Source organism: Bombyx mandarina, chromosome 08 (assembly GCF_030267445.1).
Source record: "Bombyx mandarina strain Sakado chromosome 08, ASM3026744v2".
Lineage (NCBI taxonomy): Eukaryota > Metazoa > Arthropoda > Insecta > Lepidoptera > Bombycidae > Bombyx > Bombyx mandarina.
The window spans coordinates 7,414,005-7,433,964 of record NC_143215.1 but is presented as its reverse complement, the minus strand read 5'-3'; the positions used below and the strand labels follow the sequence as shown (position 1 = coordinate 7,433,964).

At 37.9% G+C, this 19,960-nt stretch overlaps 1 long non-coding RNA gene across 1 annotated transcript; it reads right to left on the bottom strand.

Moving 5' to 3' along the window:
* Positions 1–14,159: 14,159 nt before the first annotated feature.
* On the bottom strand, positions 14,160–19,442 carry LOC149502528 (uncharacterized). The gene is made up of 2 exons (XR_016323412.1): positions 16,788–19,442; positions 14,160–16,682 (listed from the first exon to the last, which is right to left on the bottom strand). It is a non-coding gene; the product is annotated as an uncharacterized LOC149502528 (long non-coding RNA).
* Positions 19,443–19,960: the final 518 nt, after the last annotated feature.

The following is a 19,960-nucleotide window of genomic DNA, read 5'->3' as shown; positions in this document are numbered from 1 at the left end:
TCTTGAGACAAAAGAATAGGTACTCTTCGACTAACGACGCTCTCACTCGTACTTGACACCGAACGAACTCGCTGTTTCAGATACATTTTGGTTTTGTTTAATGCTCAACATTGACGAACGGATTTTCCTTGGCTAATTCGATGGTCAGAAAAACTGATATACACTGTCTAGAATGACTAAACCCCGTATATTTTGCCACGCATTCTGGTATAGTGGAATTGCTGTAGTCTATAGGTACTCAGAAGAATTATATTGTTTCTTTAGTAATTTTACGGATATTAACAAAATGTCCAGCGTAATGATTTAACAAAACCAAGTTGTAACTAAATATTTGGAGGTATATATCGGAGGTATTAGAAGTAACATAGGATACTTTTTATTATGAAAAAAAAAATATTTTTTACGAAAAATTAAAAAATCTCAAAATCTAGCTTCTTCAACGCCATCTATCGGTTCAGTAATGAAGTTCCAATCCTGAGTACTGTAAATTAAGTCGCGGGTAAAATTTAGCGTTATGCCAAACTAACTATTCCACGCGGACGAAGTCGCGGGCAAAAGCTAGTATTATATATTTGTCTCAAAAGCAATTTGACAAAAGTGAAATTTAATTTCAATTTTAAGAATAAACAAACTACTGTCAGAAACTTCCTCGAAAACACGTTTGACATTTCATTTCTGTGGCAACCGTTCTCGCCAACTAGCAATCAGGTCATTGACATAATTTTGAGCGTAGTGAGGAAACTCAGCCGGACAGCGGTGCCGGCACCGTCGCCTCTGCTGGCCGGTTTCCAGCACGATGTTTTCACATGAACCAAAACTTTTTCAACGACACTGTTGGCATTACTTGGCCGCAAAAAGTTCGGACCAACGCTGTACTACGAGGTAGGAAAACGTATATTACCAAGTATCGGGTTTTTTCCTGTTATCGATATTCGCTTCTCTTTTACTCAACTTTTTTTATTGTTGTTAACATTTTAAAATATTTTATAGTACGTAACATTCGTGATGATAATTTAGGTAGGTTTTTTTTATTGCTTAGATGGGTGGACGAGCTCTCAGCCCACCTGGTGTTAAGTGGTTACTGGAGCCCATGGACATCCACAACGTAAATGCGCCACCTACCTTGAGATATAAGTTCTAAGGTCTCATTATTGTTACAACGGCGGCCCACCCTTCAAGCCGAAACGCATGACTGCTTCACGGCAGAAATTGGCAGAGCGGTGGCACCTATCCGTCCGGACTCACAAGAGGTCCTACCACCAGTAAACTAAAAAGACTGTTTGAATTACTCATAAATAAAGAAGTTGTTTAATAGCCTTGTTACGTTTGATAATCATTATAAAATCTAACTCACAGTAAAGTTGGATTTTCCTAAATAAAATTACATAGATAAGCGCATGAGCTCACGATCACATGTATTCAGAGATTACGTCACTCCACAAGCACTAAAATGTAAATACTGTCACTATTCAGTCGTGAAATACATTTCTCATTTACACCTTAATTTTCTTATTTTATTACGCTTGAAGTTAGAACACACAGCGAACTCACGGCAAATCAGACATATCCATGATAACAAGCCGTATTTCACAGCACACAAAACAAAATACTCATGATATTTTACCTGGAAAATTCATATGAGACTCAATTATAAACCATAGGAACGCGGTGTTGTAAATCAGTTTTACACTACAGAAACCCAACAATGTGTTCCAGGAAAAAGTACAGCTAGAAAACAGATCACGTAGGAAACGCAGCGCGCAATAGCCTCGCTTTATAAAAACCGAACCCTGTTAACAGCTCGTCCACAATAAAACTTGTATAATATATGATTACACACATGTATTAAGGGCCAGGGCCGGATTTAGAGGTCTGGAGGCCTCGGGGCAACAGAGGAGCGGAGGGCCCCAGGCCCCAAATTATTTTCCAAATAAAATGATCAATTTTTTTACACAAGTTTTTCAATACATAATTTATTGTGTAACCACGTAGATTCTTTTAATATTTAACAAACATACATAAATATAATCGGAGACAAGAATTATCTGAAATTAAATTTCGGAGGATGGAAAAGTTGTTTGCTACTGTTTACTTGTCGGAATTTGAAAGATATTTTTTCTAAAGTCTCTAATGTGGGGGCCCTCTGTTTGTGGAGTCCCCGGGACTTTCGCCCCGGTTGCCCTCCCCTAAATCGGGCCCTGCTAAGAGCTGTGTGTGCGGTAACAAAAAACAAAGAAGAGAGTGTGGTTTCCGTATAACAAAAGGACAACGAATACGTGAAACTACCATTTCATATATGAACGCCTATTTTTTTCGGACGGTAATTTTTTGTTTATATGAGGAATTTCTTTAAAATAAACCAGTAGCTTATATGCAAATATATATTTATAGAAAAAAAAAAACTTAGATTTAACAATCTTCTTGAGTAATAAATATAAGTAGGTATTAACACAAAGTTAATAATTACATACTTTTTCAAACATATTCAGTTAACAAATAATATTTAATGCTACTGACTAGTGTCATCTTCAGGCTTTGAATTCTTTTCTGACTGCTTCGTGGCATAAATAGGTATATCGGTGGAAAAAAAAATACCAACTATAGGTCATAACAGGTCCAAAAACGTATCATATGTTTATTTAATATATTTATATTATGCTTTTGATTTTCGCAGACATTATTACACGCTACCTCAGTACATCTACGGACTGGTCCTCAGAGAATAGAACACGAAAAGATCCAGCAATTCAAACCACGCCTTATTAGTTTCGTAAATCTAGTAAACTACAAATTCCTCACGGGAGTCTATCTGGGAACTGTTACGATTATTACATCAACAATTTTCATCCTTTACTGTACATATTAAATCTTCAATACAAACGTACGTATTCAATTAAAATGTCCGAAAGAAACAAAATGTCTCTATCTACACTACACAGCCAAGGAAAAGATTTTACTAAGCATACTAGAGGTCCCGCAGTAGTCGAAATTCGACTATAATTAATTGGAATTGTAAGTTTGTACACTACTATGATTGTATTTCATACTTCTATAATCAGAAATTTCGCCAAGACTACACTATAAAAAATATTAACAAAGACAAACAATATTTAATCTCAATTTGACAACAGACGTCAAGAACAAAAGTTTGACAATAAATAGTGTGCTTGCGTGTGTGCGTCAAATACATGGTATGTAGTGTGTGTAATGTTTTCTTTATTGATTTAAAGTATATTTTAAGCATTATCTAAAAAAAATTAGCATTGTGCACTTCATCTCTATATCCTCTATAAGTGTGGAAAATTTCATACTCGTCCGTCCGCGAAATCTTCGTAAAAAGGGATACAAAGTTTTTGCTTCACGTATTAATATATAGATTATATATTATATTTAATAATTAGATAAAGGTTATCAAAATATCAACCTCACAAAATGGAATTAATTTATTCATAATACACAGGACAACAGTAATTTTCTTTTCTTTCAATATTGAATGGATATAATATTATGTACATATTATTATATCCATAAATCGATACAGTGTTGTGTAAATTATTTTCACGAATAAAATTTAAGTATTTTTACAGTTTCTTTTCAGTTTACTAGTCATTGTGAGGTAAACCTATTCTGGGACATAAATACAGTATTCAGTAGTAATCCCCCACCCTTCTGCCGCTGTGCTATAGAACTGAGACTATTTTTCAAGGTGGCTATAAGCCGATGGGCATCAACGATGAAAATCCCCTCATTTACTTTGTTAATGTCTGTTGGCTCCGGCTTAGCATCAAGTGGGCCGTGAGTTCGCTCACTTCTTCTTTTTCTCCACCTTATCCCACTAGGTGGGGTCGGCACAGCTAATTTTTCTCTTCCATTCTCTTCTATCAGCCGTCATTTCAACACTCACTCCTCTCTCTCTCATATCGTCATTCACACACTCCATCCATGTCTTCTTCGGTCGACCTCTTCCCCTCTACCTTGCACTACCATTTCCATACATCTCCTGAGCCGTGAGTTCGCTCACGTTTTAACCAAATTTTTTTTACAAATTAAACGCAAGTTTTATGGTGTCACACAAACACTAATTATTTAAAATTATAATTCCATGTGAAAAGCGAGACGTCTACAATATTATGTTCCAAATACGTTTTCGCAAAAGCCTTTTAACTCTACCACAATTTGTCACGGTCGCACTGAGCTCTAGCTGTTAAACTTAACACAATATTTGTTGAAATCTCGAAGTTTACCGTTCCAACGATAGTGTGATTTAGTGTAAGTATTTCTGAAATCTTATTTGTTTATTCGTAGGTATATAAGCCTATTGTTTTTGGAAACCAAAATTTTATTCAATCAGTTTAGTAATTTCAAACTGTCAACAATTTCCGTCAGATACAACGAAAAGGTAAATAAATGATAGATTCTGGCACAGCTGAATACGACATTGTATTTTTTTTATTTAGTGCTCGCAATACACTTCTGTTACAGGAGAGAAGTAATACCTAGGCGGCACTGAAAATTTCGGGAATTAACGAAGTGACACAACATTACTATTTAAAAATGTATTTATTGCTTTTCGAAGTATTTTCCGCGAAATTTGACACATTTTTCCATACGATGGAACCAATCATTGAAGCAACCATTCCATTCGGAAGTTGGGGTCTCCAAAATGGCCGTTTTGTAGGCGTCCACAGCTTCTTCAGGTGATGAAAATCTCTGTCCACGCAATTTATTCTTTATTTTAGGGAAAGTATAGAAATCATTAGGGCTTAGGTCGGGGCTGTACGGCGGATGGTCTAATAATTCTATGTTTTCTTGCTCTAAAAACTCTTTTGTTCTGTGCCCGGTGTGAGAACTCGCATTGTCGTGATGGAGGATGATGCGGCGGTTGCAGTTCTCGTTACGGAGTTTAGAAACGACCTGTGGCAAACAAATGCTAGCATACCATTTTGCATTAACCGTTCTTTGTCCCTCAAGAGGAATAGTCGTAACATGGCCGGTTTTGGAGACAAACGTAGCCAACATTTTTTTTGCAACACTCCGTGAATGAACAATTTTTGTTGGCTTTAACTCATTTTCGAACACCCAAGCTCGTGACTGGTTTTTTGTTTCGGGTTCGTACGCGTATATCCAGGATTCGTCACCTGATACAATGTTGTATACAGCATTTGAGGATCCTGCGTGGAATCTTTCGAGAGTTCTGACGCACCAAGTAACGCGAGCCGCTTTTTGCTCGTCTCAGAGCGAATGCGGTATCCATCGGGAAAACAACTTTTTTACACCTAATTGTTCATGCAAGATTATTTGTATTTGACTCATGCCAATGTCTAAAGTTGCCTGAATTTCGCGGTATGTCACATGTCGATCTTCCTCAATCAGCTTACGCACAGCATCAACGTTTTCTTGGGTGACTGCAGTTTTTGGACGACCTTGACGGGGATCATCACTGAGCTTGACACGTCCACGTTGAAACTCAGCAAACCAGCGAAAAATTGTGGTTTTGGATGGGGCTTCATCACCAAATGCAGAAATCATCCCGTCAACACACTGTTTTTGTGTTAAACCACTTCGAAAGTCATAATAAATCATCGCTCTTGAATTTTCTCGAGTCAATTCCATTTTCTCAACGACTAAACAAGTTTGACAAAACCTCGTGACAAGACCGAGAATCTTTTTTTAAATAAATAAATGGTATTCGATTTTTAAAAACAAGGAGTTTTCAATTAAAAAGATTTTAATATGACAGGAACAGTGGAAATATTCCATTTCCGATACTTTTAGTGCAGCCCCCGTAATAATGAATAAATTTCTTTCAGACGAAGCCTGAAATAGAATTGAATTTGTAGTTATTATCGTAATTATTTTGCTAGTCACAGCCCACCTGGTGTTAAGTGGTTACTGGAGCCCATGGACATCTACAACGTAAATGCGCCACCCACCTTGAGATATAAGTTCTAAGATCTCAGTATACTTACAACGGCTGCCCCACCCTTCAAGCCGAAACGCATTACTGCTTCACGGCAGAAATAGGTAGGGCGGTGGTACCCACCCGCGCGGACTCACAAGAGGTCCTACCACCATTAAAAAATTTCCACATAGCGTATATAATTGAAATCGAGTGGAGTGTGGTTCGAGTGCAAATCTGGAAAACGATTCGCATTACTACCAAAAAAACACACACGCACACATATATGATTGCTGTCACCAACTGATACAAACTGGTTGCAGAACTAGACACGATTGAAATTGCTTAGTCCTTTTTTGCCCCATTAGAACGATCGTACTTGAAAAAGGATAACTATTATGAAAGTCATAAACCGATTCCATTAAGCTTTCCATTTCAAATTACTATAAATATAAATCCTGATTGTAATCATTGTTTAAACTTGGTACATTTAGAGCCAATAGCCCATTTCCACGAAACGCCATCCAATCCTCGCTCTGTACACAATGAGATTGCCTGTTTAATTTTAACAATTACCATATTTTTAGGTTAGCATCTGTTTGCTTACCCCTTTTAGTACAGAAGAAAATCTGCAGTTAATCGTTGAGTGGGCGCAAAAATCAAAGTTTGTTTAGGCTGGTTTTTAATAATTTAAAAGGAACTAGTAATAATTAGTTTTGTATTGATGATTTACTCAAAAATTTTGACTTGGTGCTATGTTGAAAAATATGTGCTAGGCTGAAATAGTTGACATTTGTAAGAAAAGTGAAGGCAACATTGTTAATTTCATTTTATGAAATAACAAGAAAACTATTTCCAAAATGCCCGATTGAACCAGATAACTCGGGGATAATATTTAAAAACAGATACAGAAAACTTCAATGTAATAACAAAAATCACAACCCTTCACCTAACTAATTTGTGACGAGAGTCAAACAGAAGCACACAGGAAGCTACTGAACTGTCCCTGAAGCTTTGTCCGAACCTGTCTCTATAACATATTCTCGCGTCGACATCAGACGCATTGCCGTTTTCCATTTTTCTTTGAACCTCGCAGGCCAGACCCTTGAAAGCCGGCAGACAAAGGATAGATGCGTTTGAGATATGGCAACGACGATGAATGGTAAGCCTCCCCAGACGGCTTGACGTGAAACCAAGTCCATTAAGTATAAATGCGGACATTCACACTGAATACCGTGACGACATCACAGATTCAAGCTAAATTTTAATATCAAATTTAACTTCTATTATCTGTTAATTTTTGTTTGTGTAAATTCGTTCACATTGTGGTTATGCACACATATACATTTTCCAGAGAGTGTTTCCAGGGAAATTTCCTTCCTTGAATGTGATGACGTTTTTCTCTTCAAACGAGGTATAACTAAAGTAGCAAAGCAGTAGTCTTAGTTTATCTTTGACATTTCTGTTCCTCTATATGCAAATGCATACTACATATTAGCTGGGCATATGATTGGTGGTTTTTAATCAGAACAAAGATGATTATAATGATGATAATGATGACTATTATGATAATTAAATGATAAATTATCACTAGAACGTATTGTGGATTTTGCTTGAAATCGACAAGTCTTAGAAAAATATCTTATGGTTCTTATTAATTTCAGTTACAAGAGAACAACGGGAAAGAGATAAAGGATATCAGTTAAAAAAATACACTTATCGAATCTATATTTCCTATAAATGTAAATGAAGAGGAAAATTCAAAAGAGCACTTAGTTTTACTCCGGAATCGGGCAACTTCAAGTATTAATTGCTTTTGGTGGCTCATTGTAATTCAGATCTCTGGAAGTGAGATGCAAATCACGCTAAACTTCTCGACCGTTTCACTTTTCTAACGGAAACGTGGAAAGTTTCGTGAAAAAAACAACATTCGTGCCGTTCGTTACTTGACTATGTACTGGTTACTGGACTAGGACCTCTTGTGAGTCCGCGCGGGTAGGTACCACCACCCTGCCTATTTCTGCCGTGAAGCAGTAATGCGTTTCGGTTTGAAGGGTGGGGCAGCCGTTGTAACTATACTGAGATCTTAGAACTTATATCTCAAGGTGGGTGGTGCATTTACGTTGTAGATGTCCATGGGCTCCAGTAACCACTTTACACCAGGTGGGCTGTGAGCTCGTCCAACCATCTAAGAAAAGAAAAAAAACCTTTTACATTCGACCATACTGCATTTGCGCTTGGTACCTTGGAATATCGCGCCTGGACAAAATTGAATAATCGACATTGAGAACGCTTCACACTTTTTTAAAGTAGTCATAGTCTTCTACTCTAAGTGAGTCTCTGTCATCAGCCTGCTACGAGTGAGAACTATAATCTCATAACAACAAATAATAAATATTAAACTAGTTGTTCGAATGCAAGTTTAAAACCATAAAATTTTGAGTTTTCAAACATACTCTTTTGAACTAAAAAGAAGTATCAGAAACAGAAAGAATATATAAAATTAAGATTTATATTGGAAAATCAAATAGCTCACTGAGTTTCTCGCCGTATCTTCTCAGTGGGTCGCGTTTCCGATCCGGTGGTAGATTCTGCGAAGCGCTGCTCTTGCTAGGGCCAGTGTTAGCAACCCTCCGTTTTGAGCCCCGTGAGCTCACCTACACGTCAAAGCGAAGCTGAAATAGCCTCTCATAGGTTATCAGCGTAGGTAGGAAAAAAAGAAAAAGAATAAGAAAATCAAAATTATTTAATGCTGTTCTAGATTTTCGACAGTTTTATTAAATTATATAATATAAATATAAGATGGAATGATTTGCTGCTTTATGCGGCAAATTACTGGTACTTATTTTACCTTTATACAAACTACCTTATTTTTAATAATTAACGCCAATTTTTCACTTTTCAATTTGAGACTCTGAAGTTTATTTTCCCCAACGGTATTTCCGAGCACCATGTTGTATTTCAAAAAATATTTTTGTATGCACAATATCAGAAAAGCATATCCAAAGAGCAGGAAACTAAGAAAAGCCACCATAGAAAATTAACAATCACGAAAAGTAGAGAGGAAATCAAACTTACACAACTAAAATTTAAAAGGTGTAAAAACTAAACGACACATTCGGACGTACTTGTTTTAATATGACAGTGAAATATTTCAACTAATCTACAGGCTAGTCACCATGTTTCTATCGAGTTAGATTTGTAATAATAGCACCGTATAATTTGTAATTAGTCAAAAATCTAAATTAATAGAAAAAAACAACACAATTATAGTATTAGTTATTATAAACGTTATTATGCTTTTGACGGCAATTATCAAATTTGATGAAGTTGGCCTAAACGCCGTTTGCATTGAAAGACTATCAAGTAATATTTGTATGTAAAGCAGTAATAGCAGTAAGCTTTTGATGAGGCACTCGGTGAAAAACTATGAAAGCGCAGCCTATATGCAAAATATTCATCAAAACTACACAGTGATCGAACGAAAACTTAATTAGCGAAATTCACCGGATTGGTTTTACGTCATCCAATTCCAGCGGGAGTTTCAACGAATGAATACGTAAATGTTTCACTGACTCATGATATTTTATTGGTAACTATGGTTGTGCTGCAGCCGTTATTCATAATTTGCACGGCTGTTGGAATTACACGGGATGTAGAAATCGACTACAGAGCCGTGGGACGGAACGCCAGTTTGTTTCTACGCCGGCCGGTTTGTTTGTCTCTCATTTCGCAAGTTGCGTTCACTTCTAACAGGAAAAACAAAGATGTTCACGCAACTGAATAACTCATTATATGAGTTATGTTCCCTTTTCTTTAATGTCTATTATGTGATATACAATTGTATATTTATTTATATGTACGACCAGTTGTGTTGCGTATCCTTCTGTTACTCAATCTCATCAAGTTTCAGCATTATCTTTCTACAATTGTTGTCAACTCTTCGGGGCCGTTGTATAAATCTCTCTAGAGCCTCAATCGTCTTAACTTTAGTAACAGTTTTGCTATAGTTAAATTCGATTACATTACGAATAGAACTTCATCAAGAAATAAAAGTGACAAACCGCGGTCAAGGTAGTATCGAGTCACAGTATTTGTGTATCGAGTCGTTTGAACGATTTAATTTATTCGTATTTGATATTTTTAGTATCAATCACAGCGAAATGAATGTCACTGGAATATTTAGACATCGCTGATTTTTAAATTAAAAAAATCATCTAAGCTAGCATATTTAGTCACTTTAATCATTTGTAAAGATTATTAAACGTCACCGCAAATAAGACGCAAAAAAATTGAAATGCATAAACGGAACACACTTTATTTCTAGCCAAAATAAAAATTGGAATTCTGTTGATGCCTAAAATCACGCTCTCATGAATGTAAACATCACTGTAGCGAATACACATATCCAAGTACATAAAACGGTGATTCCCATGCGGAACCAAAGGCAGTCTTATTATTTGCGTAATAAACAATAACAGTGATCATAGCGCACATAAAGTGATATTTCAGTAGGTGTATCATGACGAAACGGCCCGTTTTCACAATACTACGCTTATGTGTTTTCTTTTGTTCGTCCCGGTACAAGTAAGATGAACGTGGATATTCTAGTTGTAAAATAAAATTTAATGAATTGGGCTGTCGGTGAAGTTTTTTTTTTTTTAATAATGAAATGAGTCCAGTGACGAACATCAAAACCTAGCAATATTTTTTAACTTGAAAGGACAATGCCCATTTTCTATGGGCGTTTGGGCCCCTAACAAAAGTTGTCCTGTCATGATGGTTTTAAGTTAATTTGATAGACAAAGAAATATCGTTTCATATTCAGAAAACGATTTTTATATTCTCACCCAGGTTTAAGAGAAATCTGTTTTTTTCTGCAGCTAAAATTAAGTTGTTAATTGTTTTCTTCGAAATCAGTAATCGCTCTCATAATTATTTACAGTATTAAATAAGTTAATTGTGGTTAATGTTGCTAGAAATAAGCTCTTATGTACATTTTATTATTATTATATCCTCATAATAATAATAAAATGAAATGAAAATCCGGAAGCCGGCAACGATATTGTTGTTGTTGTTTTTAAATTCACCAATAAGCAGGCAAAGAGCGTAGCCTATACAGCCTAGTCTGTCGAAGTTATATATTTTTTTATGTCAATAAAAAGCCGGTGTATCTCTTTTTATTGCTTTTTGGGAGTTTTGACGTCAACTCGACGAATAACACATTGACTGAGCATGAGTTTACGCAGACCTTTTATACACAATATTACAAATACAAATAATACAAATTACACAATAAGCTATTAAAAAAACATTAAAATAAAAATTCAAGTGACGCTTCACTCGGGTTGCTGCCAAAACTCTCTGATCATATATAATAAGAATAGAGTAATGGTAGGCCATTGATATTTTTACTAATGGAATCATTAATATCTAAAAATATTAAATAATTCATGGTTTTAAGTAATAATTATTATTACAATATATAAATATTGAATTGATCAAAAATAAACTAAGAAGCCTGTGAATTATAAGCATTAGCTAATTTTTTTTAATTTGTTGTTCAAGTCACAAACAACTCTTTCGTTTGACAGTATATATAGGTTTGCTATAAGGCTGTATGGGCTAAGCCCTTTGCCTATTGCCGAATTTAAAAACTATGGCATGGATAGTTTTGGGATGTTATCAAACAAGTAATTTATTTTTTTGGAAAACAATGCCAGGTTGAAAGAAATGTTGATACATAAACTAAACAACGTGAAAAAATAAGGCATAGTTTTTCAAGTACAAATAGTTTTGACATAAAGTTGGCCCACTTTTGGGCATTGTCCTTTTAGCGACGATTGTGCAATTGCTATAAGCTATATGATTTTTCAAAAATACTAATTCAATTAAAAAAGCTGTTCGTTAAAACTCTTCTATTTCATAAGGAGTTTACATGGCTTCAAATGGAATTTAAATTTTTAACCATCCATCATAAACTTACATGCATATTATACCTACTTATTTTCCGTAGCAACGTTATTCGCATATTGGAAGTTTAATTTGTCAAAAAAAAAAAATTCGATATTATATTCACTGTGGTCTACTTCAATATACAAAATTAATTTTGCTTCATACCTTCATTAGCCCTCTTTGAGTTTTTATATTGTGGTTATTCAACTGATTAAATTGAAACTGTGGTTCTTTTTGACACCCGTAGAAAAGTTGTACAAATAATGTCATAAGTTAATTAATTAAAATAATATATTTGTTGACACATGAATGTATTACAAATTTTCGTTGTACATATCATGAACATACAAATAAATTATAAAAATAAATCAACCAATTGCTCGAAGGAATATCCACATTAACCGTTTGTCGAATAAATACGTGCACCCTATTCCACCTATTCTCTTATCGTCTTATTAAAATAAATATCCTGAGACGCGACGATATCACGTCTCCGTTTGCAAATCCTATGAAACATTCTAAAAGCGCTTAATTGTGCCGCCGATGAAAAATGAATACGATGTATCATTATTTTCGTGACTGGTTGTGTAAAACAAGATTCAAAATGAAAATAAACATACTATGCGTTCATTATTCGTATCTAAGCACAAGCGAAAGTTAACGTTAGTTTAAAAAATCAATTCAGCTTATAGATAAAATAATCTAAGCATGTATTTTAAAGTTGAGTTCATTGAACCTAGAGGGTCTCAGAAAACCATAATTGTTTCAAAACCAAATGAGGATGAATCTATCTATGAAAATAATATACAGTTTGGAAAATAAACAAGCTAGTGTTCTTTATATTAACATGAATTTTATTAAATAGTAATCTACAGTATATGCTAAATTGTATAATATATGGTTCGGTCGGTTGCACGATTATGCTGTGGCTCAGTTTCACTCTGAACCGCAGTATAAGGGCAAGCGGTTGTATGGTTATATTATTTATGTTACATTTATCGTGAAAAGAATGAGCAAGAAACTCACTGGCTTGTTTACTTAATACTTATTAGGAAAAAATCTTAATCGCGAAAATTACGTTTTATTTTTATAATATTCATCGCGAAATTTACATAGCTGACCCGGCAAACGTTGTTTTGCCATATATAGGATTTCTAAGGAATTTGTAGTGTAGAAAAAAAACTGTGTACACACAGTGTAAGGATGTGATACTTGAGTGAAAGAACCATGTAGCGCTGTGAGCAACGAGATAATATAAAAATAACAAAACCTCATTCAACCACATAATGCCTAATTATAAAAAAAAAAATGTCAAAAAAAAAAATGTTAGGGGTGAACAACCCTTATCACTTAAGGGTATGAAAAATAGATAGTAGCCGATTCTGAGACCTACTGAGCATGCGTATAAAATTTCATAAAAATCGGTCTAACTGTTTCAGAGGAGTATGGTAACTAACATTGGACACAAGAATTTTATATATAAGATATATTATTATGATTTTTTTGTAAACAAATGTTAGAACACCTACTTGTTTTATGTGTAACTACATTCCGCTACCCAATTCGAGACATGAGTTCTATGTCTCAGTTTTATAGTATGGCTGCTCCACGCTTCAAACCGAAACGCATTACTGCTTCACGACAGAAATAGAAATGAGTAGTGGTACCTAACACTAGTAAAAAAATCCATTACGGTAAGAAGAGTCGAGTAGCCGTTAGGTACCAAAAATGAAATTTCAACCTCATGTGCCAAGGTCGACTGTGAAATTATCCACGTAATTTCCATGGGTTCCATAATTTACACCTTTTCGAGCATCGACAAAAAAGACATCATTTTGCAGATTTATATTCTCATAATTATATTATTATAAAAGTTATGAGTTAAATGCTAAATTACAATTTTTAAACAACCAATGATGACAAGTCCTATAAATAGTACCTATAACATATTTCATTATACGTATAGTGTTCCATGTTCTTTCGTTTTTAACAATAAACAATCTTGAAATTGTTGGATGTTACACATTAATAATAATAATAATAATAATACTCCAATCTTTAAAAATATTAGACATAGCAGAAAACGCTTACATGACCATGCAAAAAGCAGCAATATTAAACACATGCCGTGTAGTCCGTCAATTCATGCAGGAAGACTTAAAAATAGAAAATGAAGCTCACTTGGCATAGGCCCGTGATCTTCATTATACCGAAATATCTTAAGTATTTCGAGAAACACAATTCAAGAATATGTAAGCTTGAGGGTAGATATTATCTTGTTGAACACCAAGTAAAACGATGTCACTTTTTGATTCCTGATTTAATCAACAATATGTTATCGTAACAATTCACTTTAACACTTGTCCAACTTTAACCAGTACGTACAACAGTCACTGAATCACACAACGTAACAAGAATATAGTAAGTGCACCAGGCAAGCGCAGTCCAACGAATGTTCATTTCAAGGCACGTTCCGCCTCTTTATACTAGCCGGCGCAGCTGGCTTATGAGTCACCTCTGTTGCAGCTGTTGTTTACGAGTGGAACGACACGGCCGGCGCACCTGGTTTGTGTGAGTCACTCCTATTGCACGTGCTATATAACATAAATATCGTTAACGCCGTCACGGCCATACTGACGTGCGCTCGTCCTCGTGCGCGCATTCTTATGGTATGTCTGTGAACAACAAACGTGTTCGTTCATCCTGACATTAACGGATACAACATAAAACGTGGTCTATGATATTAACAATCTAGTACGGTTCGGTTCGCATAATTCTTCAGAAAATCCTATACTGGCTATAAATAGCCTTCAGACTGCTTACATACCTGGGCCAGTACATTTGAAACTCTTCAGGTATGTAAGTATGTCCCTTTTAACTTTTTTCGAACTGGACCGGATAATGCTAGACCGAATCGCAATCCCTGTAGCTAATTGTTGTGGCTAATCTGGATGAAAATCCCTATAGCCAAGCCATTGGACCGGACAGACCCTTCAATGACTTCACACTTTCTAACTCTTTTTTTTTTTGCTAGTCCGGATTAACATCTCTCTAGCCACATACAATTCTAATCTGCGTGTACGGTAGCGTTTGTTAAAACATTTCTTAAACCAGAACATTTATACGGAATTTCTTCAGAAATAGTGCGAGACCGACCATCGTTTTCTACATTACCTACACCTGCAACTGAGGTGCCTGAGCTTACAGACATTGTATCACTACCCACAGACTATGTTTGCTGTATCGCTATTTGCGGACAAAAATGTCGCTTCTATTGTCAGTGATAGAGTCGTCATCATTAAGATCAGTTTCATGAACAAGATTACTTAACCCATCTGTGTACGCCGTCACGTCATCGTCACTAATTTTCAGAAATTTCTAGTAGGCCTGACGGGCCTCGAGGTACTTCGCGTAAGTTTTCATGGGGAACTTTGTACACTAGAACCATTTACATGTCTCAACTTATACCTATCGTTTTCCAAAACTGCAGATGATTGAAAGATTACTGGTGGCCCGGAGGCCTTTCCCGCTTCACCAGGACGGGTGGGCGAGCAAAGGCTCAGCCAAGAGGGGTGGGATTTGCTAACAACTGCCCGAGCGCCTCCGCAGGAGACCTAACAACTCAAGAGCAATTGCTTCGCGAATGAATCTACTACCGGATCGGAATCGCGACCCACTGAGAAGATCCGGCGAGAAACTCAGTGGGCTGATGCATGGGTTAGGTTGCACGTCGACCTCTTTGTCGAGTTCGACGAGTACGATTACTGGGGTTCCTCAGCCTGCTCCTAGTGTTAGAGCTGAAGGTATCTAATGCAAGAGTTATTGCATCTGATGGATCCGTAAGGACGTGTCTAGGGTGACTACGGTGACTTGTTCATGAAACCGCTTACCATTGAATAAATTACTATGGCTTTGTTTTATAAGACTACATTCTGACCCTGAATGGAACATAAAGGGGGAGCCAAAACCACTTATCTGTAACACACTGAAGCTCTGGAACACACGTTGACGTCTCTGGTTGGACCTGCCACAGCACCTGGAGCAGTGTCGTTTTTCTTCTTGTAGCGCATGGAACACCCAGAAGCTACATGGCTCGCATCACCGCACACGTAACAGCCGACTTGCAGGCGAGAGCCGGGCGCCCACGGATGAGGAGGTTGTTCAGGTTTTGCAGGCTGTATTTTTGTGAGGCAAGTAGCAGCTCGATCCTTAAGCGAATGTGTGAGAGTCAAAATTAAATCGACACCATCCAATACTTCAACTACTTTAAACGGCCCTTTAAACTTCGTATCTAATTTCGTTTGATTATGCTCTTCGTATTAATGTGTGGACGAGCTCACAGCCCACCTTGTGTTAAGTGGTTACTGGAACCCATAGACATCCACAGCGTAAACGCACCACACACCTTGAGATAGAAGTTCTAAGGTCTCAGTATAGTTACAACCGCTGCCCCACCCTTCAAACCGAAATACACCACTGCTTCACGGCAGAAATAGGCAGGGTGATGGTACCCGTGCGGTCGATGGCACTATACGGAGCACCCGTCTGGTGCCACGTCCTTACCCGCGAGAACGTTGCCGCGCTGCGACGCTGGCAGCGCGCGATCGCAGTCAGAGTTATTCAATGATACCTCACAGTCTCCTACGAGGCGGCGCGCCCTAGCGCAAGTGCATCCGGAGCGCGGGGGCTCCAATATCGGCAGTCCGTGCTGGAGGCGAGGTCTCGTCGTTTGGCGGACCCGTCGGCCGGCCTCCGTACCGTCGAGGCGATCTGCCCGGTTCTCGCGGACTGGGTGGGCCGCGACCGCGGAAGTCTCACCTCCGGCTACCTGTGCAGACTCACAAGACATTTTACCACCATGCAAACTTCTTACCGCAACAAATCTTACCAGCCACCACGCAAACTACAATTTTACGGGTTCCACCTCTCTTACACGATGTTACTCCCATACTGAGGAAGCCAACCGCGAACACTTGTCAAGCACGCACAAGCACGCACTTCACCGGAAAAACCTGCATCCGCCAGCGGAACCCGAACACCGCCGCATCGCCAGACACGAACGCACCGGACGTCTTATCTTACAGGTCACGACGACTTCAGATGTGTCAATTTTTCTTCCCCACGGAAACTTGCTTGCTTTCTTGTTTGCTTGCTTGCTGGAGCCCGAAGTCATCGAACGTGTAGTGTTATTGGTATTGAATCGAGTAGATTCTAAAATTTCAGCGACAATTCACAGTCTCATGTCCTGGTTTACTGTACTAGTGCCATGTAACTCTAACAGTAGTCATTGGCTTAAAAACGATTCGTGTCGGAACTACCCACTCGTCATGACAGATCCATTATTGCGATCGAAGTTTCACTTGAGATTTGCACTTGCCTTAATTTCTTGCAATAGCTTGTTACGTGTTGTATTTCCGTTAGTAAATGCCATGTGATGAAGTCGACAGTCAAACTGGGCAACATGAGCCAGAACGTAAGATGTGACGATTTCTTCGTGGCTCAGATCTTCCATCGAGGTAATAGAGACGTTATTACACGACTTACGTATGCTGCATTCACGCTCTTGTGGCGTACCACTACTAGTATTCTGATCTGCATCATGTTTTTTTTGCTGTACTTCGAACATGTTCAAACACGTCACGCCAGTGAGAGTAGAGTCCTGATCTCACTTCTGATGTAAGCTTGAGGGTAGATATTATCTTGTTGAACACCAAGTAAAACGATGTCACTTTTTGATTCCTGATTTAATCAACAATATGTTATCGTAACAATTCACTTTAACACTTGTCCAACTTTAACCAGTACGTACAACAGTCACTGAATCACACAACGTAACAAGAATATAGTAAGTGCACCAGGCAAGCGCAGTCCAACGAATGTTCATTTCATTTTTTTTTTTTTTTTTTTTTTCCTACCTAAGCTGAGAGCCTTGAGAGGCTATATCAGCGTAACCCTAACTTTAGTAGGTGAGCTCACGGGGCTCAAACCTGACGATGTTGCTAACACGAAGCCTAGCAAGAGTCGTGCTTCGCAGAATCTACCACCGGATCGGAAACGCGACCCACTGAGAAGATCCGGCGAGAAACTCAGTGGGCTGTGTCTGAGAGTTAATTTACTCGTCGAGCCCTTCGTCGCAAGCGACGGGTTCGACGAGAACGGTGACCGGTGCTTGAATTACCTAAAAGCACCGTTAGTGGATCGGGTGGAATTCATTTCAAGGCACGTTCCGCCTCTTTATACTAGCCGGCGCAGCTGGCTTATGAGTCACCTCTGTTGCAGCTGTTGTTTACGAGTGGAACGACACGGCCGGCGCACCTGGTTTGTGTGAGTCACTCCTATTGCACGTGCTATATAACATAAATATCGTTAACGCCGTCAAATATAATAATAATAATAATATTTATTCAAGCCTCTTAAAATGCAAACACGTACAAGAATTCTTAACACTAGTATAATAATATACATGGCTTTTGACATTAAATAATTTTCGCTTTCATTGTACCATTGTAAAGTGGATATCAAAATACAGACGTTACAACACAAAGAAAATAACACTTCCAAAATAACGCTGAAGGCATTTGATTCTGAGAAATGTTAACATATAACATGCCACATAAGTAGTCATAAGTGTTTTATGAATCGCTTAGCGCAAACTCGTTTTGTATTCAAAGAGTTTTCTCTGTTCTCGTTTGAGATTATCATAAACAGCGCGGCGGGACGTACGATTATTGTGGAGATGTAACCATCAGTCGTAAAAATATTAAATGCTTTTACGGAAGCGCTACCACAGAATGCGAAGAGTACTTTTTACGGTGACAGAACACGTAAGTACTGTAATGTTCAGTTACTAAATAGACAAATGAGTTCCGGTTTCTTTGAATTAATTAGTCTATTCATTACCCTGTTTTTTTTTTCGGGCCGTAGTCCGAGTGTCCTACGAGGTCCCCGCGCCTAGGGAGCGCGCAAGGTATGTGGGATTTGAGGATCTGCAAGGTGTTGGGAGCAGACCGCGGGCCCAAGGAATTTTAGGGCCCTACCACATTAAGCAACTCCCCTGCACACTTACATCTGACGTCCGATCTCTGTCCGGGGTCAGAACCCGGTCAGAGTAGGGGGGTTCCCGCGGTCAAAACTACAACCAGACACGCGGCGCCACACCGAGGACGCCCGACCGAAGGGTCGTCGAGGCGATGGTCGACGACCAACAACGCCGGTCTCCGTGGTACGCAGCACTACCAGGCCGCCATTCATTACCCTCTTGCCTTAACATAGCAGTAAGAACATCTTTTTAATTTACATGTGACAACCAGCCTTAATTTTCCACAAGCTAACGACTGATTTTCGTTTTATAATAAGGTATTTTTGATATTAAGAGGTTACAGGAGCCGAATGCAAAAGCAGGTCAAAGTCCCAGTTGTTTCAAATCAGAACACAGAACGGTAGGTAAGACTTAACTATGTTGGCTGCGATACAAGCAACCCTTAATGCAGACACGACTGAGAAAATGTAAATCGAAACTTTCTTGGAAATAAATTATTCTTAGTTTTTTATTTACTGTTTGAGCGCTGAGCAAATTATGTTAGTCATATTTACATATTACTTAGTTACAATAAAGCCGCTTTCAGACTATGGTATAATATAAAATAATAGCTTAAAGTATTTAACATATAGTATATAAGTATAGCACAACAATATCGCACACCATACCTTGTTATAGACACGCTCACACTGTACTGTGCTAATTTTTTTTTCCTACCTATGCCGATAGCCTTGAGAGGCTATATCAGCTTCACCCGAACATGTAGGTGAGCTCACGGGGCTCTAACCGGGAGTGTTGCTAACACTAACCCTAGCAAGAGCAGTGCTTCGCAGAATCTACCACCGGATCGGAAACGCGACCCACTGAGAAGATCCGGCGAGAAACTCAGTGGGCTGTATCTATGAGTTAATTCACTCGTCGAGCCCTTCGTCGCGAGCGACGGGTTCGACAAGGACGATGACCGGGGACTGTACTATATATTATTGGCTAAGTATAGGCTGCTATACTATATGGCACTATAGTATAGCGTAGTCTGAAAGCAGCTTAATACACGTTACACACGTATC